The sequence below is a fragment of the Trichosurus vulpecula genome, chromosome 7 (genome assembly GCF_011100635.1).
Source record: "Trichosurus vulpecula isolate mTriVul1 chromosome 7, mTriVul1.pri, whole genome shotgun sequence".
NCBI classification, from domain to species: domain Eukaryota; kingdom Metazoa; phylum Chordata; class Mammalia; order Diprotodontia; family Phalangeridae; genus Trichosurus; species Trichosurus vulpecula.
This window is the reverse complement of record NC_050579.1, coordinates 179,168,960-179,175,196: the sequence shown is the minus strand read 5'-3', so window position 1 is coordinate 179,175,196 and position 6,237 is coordinate 179,168,960. Positions and strand designations below refer to the sequence as shown.

The 6,237-nt window shown below is 36.5% G+C and overlaps 1 pseudogene; it reads left to right on the top strand.

Moving 5' to 3' along the window:
• The first annotated feature begins 828 nt into the window (after window positions 1–828).
• Window positions 829–5,418, top strand: LOC118857723 (annotated as a pseudogene).
• Window positions 5,419–6,237: the final 819 nt, after the last annotated feature.

Genomic DNA, 6,237 nt, shown 5'->3' with positions numbered 1-6,237 from the left:
TGGACTACCTGAAATCCATGGTCAAAAAAAGAGCCTAGACATCATCTTTCAAGAAATTATCAAGGAGAACTGCCCTAATATTCTAGAGCCAGAGGGTAAAATAGAAATTGAAAGAATCTACCAATCACCTCCTGAAAAAGATCCCCAAAAGAAAACTCCTAGGAAAATGAAGTTATGTTCTTAATGAATACATATTTTAGTAATAGATAATAAACTGAATTTTAAACAAGGCAAATTACTTATCAATACAATAGATATATTTTAAAAGCGTTAAGTTCTATCCAAGAAAATATATAGTCTGAATATTACCAAAAACTTGATTGTACTTATTTCATCTATGGAATTATAACTTGACTTTTTGTGTCTTCTGTAGAAACTTTTAAATTTATGAGGGCAGATAGAACCCTCTAAAATTAACTAATAGCAATACTACAAGATGGAAAGGCAGATTATCTCACATCCATTTTCCATCACTCTAAAGACTACCTATTCACACTATCAAGCTAGATCTGTATCATATATTAAACAACTTGATTTAGGTTCCTTTGGTTCTTTAAGAACTTGCAGGTATTTAGACATAGCAAATAAATTTGTTTGCATTGTTTTGGTATATTGATTTGTCCTTTCTGCTATTTCCTAGAGAGATGCACTTACTGAACTGGAAGAAATATTCAACAGCCATATTATCATGAATCTTAGTAAGAAGAGAATCGCCTTAATATGATTAGAGGCCCCATTGTAAAATTAAAGACATGTGTTCTAAATTGGTGCCTTTTCTGGGAATTTCTTTTTGTATTTTTCAATGAACATTATCTAATCTGTCATCAAATGACAACCACTAATAGTGACAATTATGATCCTGGTAATGATGGTAGGTTGACAATGACAATGATGTAATTTGATATTTTCTTTAATATTCATTTTAAATATCCAACATTTTAATGTTTGGACTCTAAAGAATTTATTGGAAAAGTTGGGTGATGCAGTGAATAGTGCATTAGGATTGGAATCAAGAAGACCTGAATCCAGACTAAGCCACAGATACATAATAGTTGTCACCTCGGGCAAATCATTTAAGCTCTGTTTGCCTCAGTATTCTCCACTGTAAAATAGGGATAAAAATAGCACCTGCCTTGCCAACTGGTTGTGAGTATTAAAGAGAACTTAGCACGGTATCTGTCACATATAGGCACTATTATTATGGTAATTAATTTTTTAAAATAAAGTTTATCCTTTTTAACTAAATTTTAAAATTTATCCTTCCCATTACCTCTTCCAGAGAGCTATATCTTATGTTAAACAATTTTAAAAGGACAAAAAAAAATCCATCAAACCAACCAACACATCAAAGAAGTATGCTATTATGTGCAATGTATATACCCTAGTTTCATACTTCTGCAAAACAACTGAAAAAAATCTTTAAAATATTAGCTGACTTGCCACATCTCTCTTTTAGGGCCAAAATTGGTCATTAAAATTTCATTTTTGTTAGTTTTTAAATTTGTTTTATTTCTACAAAAAGATTTTTTATATAGCTTTTACATCTTCTTTATCCCCCTCCCCAACAATTTTTTAAAATTATGGTTTATTTTAGTTGGATCTTTTTTTTGGAGGGGGGAAGGCAGGGCAATTGGGGTTAAGTGACTTGCCCACAGTCACACAGCTAGAAGGTGTGTCAAGAGTCTGAGGCCAGATTTGAACTCACCTCCAGGGCCGGTGCTCTACTCACTGTGCCACCTAGTTGCTGCTATGATTTATTTTAAACATTCATTTTTTAAAATTTGGACTCCAAATTCTCTCCCTCCCTCCCATTCCTACCCCACCAATTAGAAGGCAAGAAATATCAATTATATCTATAAAATCATGAAAAACATTTTTGCATTAGACATGTTGAAAAGAAAAAGCAAGAAAAACAAAATGAAAAAGTTATATTTCAATTTGCCCTCAAAGTTCATCAGTTCTCTCTATGCAAGTGGATAGCATTTTTCATCCATGAGTCCTTCAGAATTGTCTCAGACCCAATATTGTATTAATCAGAGTCATTAAGTCTTTCAGTGTTGATCATTGTTACAGAATTGCTTTTACTGTGCAGTATTCTCCTGGTTTTGCGCACTTCAATTTGTATCAATTCATATAGGTCTACACAGTTGTTGTTGTTGTTGGGTTTTTTGTTTGTTTTGTTTTGTTTTTCTTTTGGTGAAACCACCCTCTAATCATTTCTTTTAGCACAATAGTTTCCTATCACAATAACATATCTAAACTTGTTCAGTCATTACACAATCGATGGGTATCCCCTCAATTTCAAATTCTTTGCCACAACAAAAAGAGCTGCTATAAGCATTTTTTGTACATTTTCTCTCCTGTTTGATCTCTTTGGGCTATAGACATTGTAGTGGCATTGCTGGTTCAAAGGGTAAATACAAATTTATTGCCTTTTGGGCATAGTTCTAAATTGTTCTCCAGAAAAGTTGGACTACCTCACAACTCTACTAACAATAGTGTCCCGATTTTTCCACATCCCCTCCAGCATTTTTTATTTTCATTTTCTGCCATGTTAGGCAATTTGATAGGTGGTATCTCAGATGTGTTTTAATTTGCATTTTTCTAATCAATGGCAATTTAGAGCATTTTTCATATGACTATAGATAGATTTTATTTCTTATTCTGAAATTTTCTTGTTAAGATCCCTTGACCATTTATTAATTAGGGGATGACTCTTTTAAAAAATAAATTTGACTTGATTACCTATATGTCTGAGAAATGAGGCATTTATCAGGGAAATTTGCTGTAATTTCTTTCCAGTTTACTGCTTTCCTTCTAATTTTGGCTGCTTTTTTGGTACTTAAAATTTTTTATTCACATAATCCAAATTACCTATTTTACTTTCCACGATCCTCTCTTTCTATTGTTTGGTCACAAACTCTTCCCTTATTCATAGATCTGACAAGCAAAATTGTCTATTCTTCTCTAATCTGCTTATGATAACTCCCTTTATGTCAAAATTTTATACCCATCTTTACCTTATCTTGGTATACACTATGAAATGTTGGTCCTTGCTTAGTTTCTTCCAAATAGTTTTCCAGTTTTTTCATCAGTCTTTGTCAAATAGTGAGTTCTTGTACAAGAAGCTTTGATCTTGGAGTTTATCATACACTACTGTGAATTATGCACCTATTCCTAATTAATGGAAAAGATAAGTGGCACAGAGGATAGTTCCAGGCCTGGAGTCAGGAAGACTCCTCCTCCTGAGTTCAAATTTGGCCTCAGACACTTACTAGCTGTGTGACCCTGGGCAAGACAATTTAACTCAGTTTCCTCATCTGTAAAACGAGCTGGAGAAGGAAATAGCAAACAACTCTAGTATCTTTGCCAAGAAAACTCTAAATGGGGTTACCAAGAGTTGGTATTGTGTATTATGTAACCTATTCCACTGATCCACCTCTCTATTTCTTAAGCCAGTACCAGATTTTTTTTTGATGCTTACTACTTTGTAATATAGTTTAAAATCTGGTACTACTAGGCTGCCTTCCTTCACAATTCTTTTTTGATTCCTTTCACATTCCTGAACTTTTATTCTTTCAGGTTAATTTGTTATTATTTTTCCTAGATCTTTAAATAATTCTTTGTTAGCTTGATTGATACTGCACTGAATAAGTAAAGTAATTATTTTGAATTGTCATTTTTATTATACTGGCTTGGCCTACTCATGAGTAATTAATATTTCTCCAATTGTTTGGATCTGTCTTTATTTTTGTGAAGATTATTTTATAATTATATTCATATAGTTCCTTGGCTTTTCTTGGCAGGTAGGCTTCAAAGCATTTTAACATTGTCTACAATTCTTTAAATTGACATTTTTCTTTCTGTCTCTTCCTGTTATGTTTTATTAGCAAAATTTGAAAATGTTGATGATTGAGGAGAGCACGGCTGCAGAGGCAAGGCTGAGGCCAGGGCCCACAGGTGCTCCCTCTCACATCCATCCCCTCCAGCTATAGCCACCCTGGTGATCTCCCAGGATGAAATTCTATTGGGCACCAAGACCGTCATTCAAGGGCTAGAGACTTTGATGGGCAAGCACTCAACCCTTCTGGCTTCCCTGCTGAACAATGTAGCTAATTGCAAAACTGGTGAGGTGGATCCAGGAATTCAGAATGCCTGTGCTGATTCCTGGAAGCCATGGAGCTGGGATTCAGGAAAGCTCAAGTGATCCTGAAATTCTTGGGCTACCTCAGGGCTATGGAATGGGAGAAGCAAAACCTTCAGGCCCAGGTACACCACTTGGTGTGGGAGAACCATTGGCTGCAGGAAGAACTGGCTGGGATCTAGCAGAAGCTACAGGATGGCAAGCAAACCATAGTTCATCTGGGGAAATAAAAGCATCATCTGTTCATCATGAGCCAAATCCAAAAGCTGGATGAGAACACTTTCCCTAGAGAAGAGAAGGGGGATGTTTCTAATGATTCTCTGGATGATCTAGTCCCTACTAAGAATGAACAGAACCCGGCCAGGGGCCCTGGGAGAGGAAATGCAGCCGCCCAGCCCAGAGGCTATGAGATCCCAGCCTCACACAACCTGATGATTCAGTACACTTCCCAGGACTTTTGTGAAGTAGCCATACCCCTCTGTAGGCATGCCCTAGTAGACTTGAGGAAAACTTCAAGACATGATCACCATGACTTCTTGGCTCTCCTGTACAGGAATAAGAACAAATACCAAGAAGCCATCTTCTCTGATTCTCTGGCTATCTGAGAGAAGATGTTGAGGAAGGACTGTTTAGCTATGGCAGCTACCTTGAAAACCCTGGCAGATTTATACAAAATAGCAAGTACAAGGAAGCAATGGGCCCAGAGATTCAAGAGAAGGTGCTGGTCAAATTCAACCCAAATATGGCCAAGCAGCTGAATAACCTGGCCCTGCTATTTCAGAATGAGGGCATAGCTGAGATGGTGGGTACAACTAGTAGCTGACTCTGGAGATGTATAAGCCTTGGCTGGGGCCCAATGACCCTAACATGACCAAGGCCAGGAATAACTTGCCTCTTGCTATCAGAAGCAGGAGAAGCACCGAAACTCCAAAACCCTACATAAGGAGATCTTGACTTGTGCCCATGATGAGAAGTTTGGCTTAGTCAGTGGAGACAAAAAGCCCATCTGGAAGCATGCAGAAGAACTGGAGAAGAGCAACAATAAGCTCTGAGACACGACCCCCTATGGAGAATGTCAGCTGTATAAAGCTTGTTAAGTGGATAGCCCCACATTGAACAACATGTTGCTAAGCCACTCTACCAAATACAAGGGAAGATGGAGGAAACCCACACACTGGAGCACTGTGCCAGTCTCAGTAGAAAGCAGCTGAAAGACAAACCAAGTGGAGCTCATGAAAGATAGCAGTGGGAAAGATGATAGCAGAAGAATTTGAAAGGGAGGTGGAAAGGCTAGGTTTCTGACTGAGCTGAAGCCCAAAGATTCAGAGCCCATAGCTGAATGGTGGTTCTTCTTCTCCTTCTTCTTCTTCTTCTTCTTCTTCTTCTTCTTCTTCTTCTTCTTCTTCTTCTTCTTCTTCTTCTTCTTCTTCTTCTTCTTCTTCTTCTTCTTCTTCTTCTTCTGCTTCTGCTTCTTCTGCTGCTCCTTCTCCTTCTCCTCCTCCTCTACTTCCTCCTCCTCCTCCTCTTCCTGCTTTTCCTACTCCTTCATTCACACTGTTTTTATTTCTACAACATTTGAAAGAAGAAGAAGAATTTATTCATGTGGGCTTATTGTGTATCCTGCAAATTTGATAAAATTTTTAATTATTCTAACTAGATTTTATTTGTTGATTTTCTAGGGTTCTCTAAATATATCATCATATAGTCTGCAAAAAGTTTTGATGCCTCAGTGATTATGCTTATTCCTTCAATTCCATTTTTCTGATCTTATTGCCATAACAAGCATTTTTAATATAACAATGAATAATAGTGGTGACAATGGACATACTTGCTTCACCCCTCATCTGAATGAGAAGGCTTCTAGTTTATTTCTATTACAAATAAGGCTTGATCTTGGTTTAAGATAGATACTATTGATCATTTTAAGACAAGCTCAATTTATTCTTATCTTTTCTAGTGTTTTGAATAGGAATGGATGTGGTATATTGTGAAAATCCTTTTCTGCATCTATTGAGATAATCATACATTTTGTTTTTGTTTTTGAAATGGTCAATTATGATTATAGTTTTCCTAATAATGAAGCCAGTACTGAA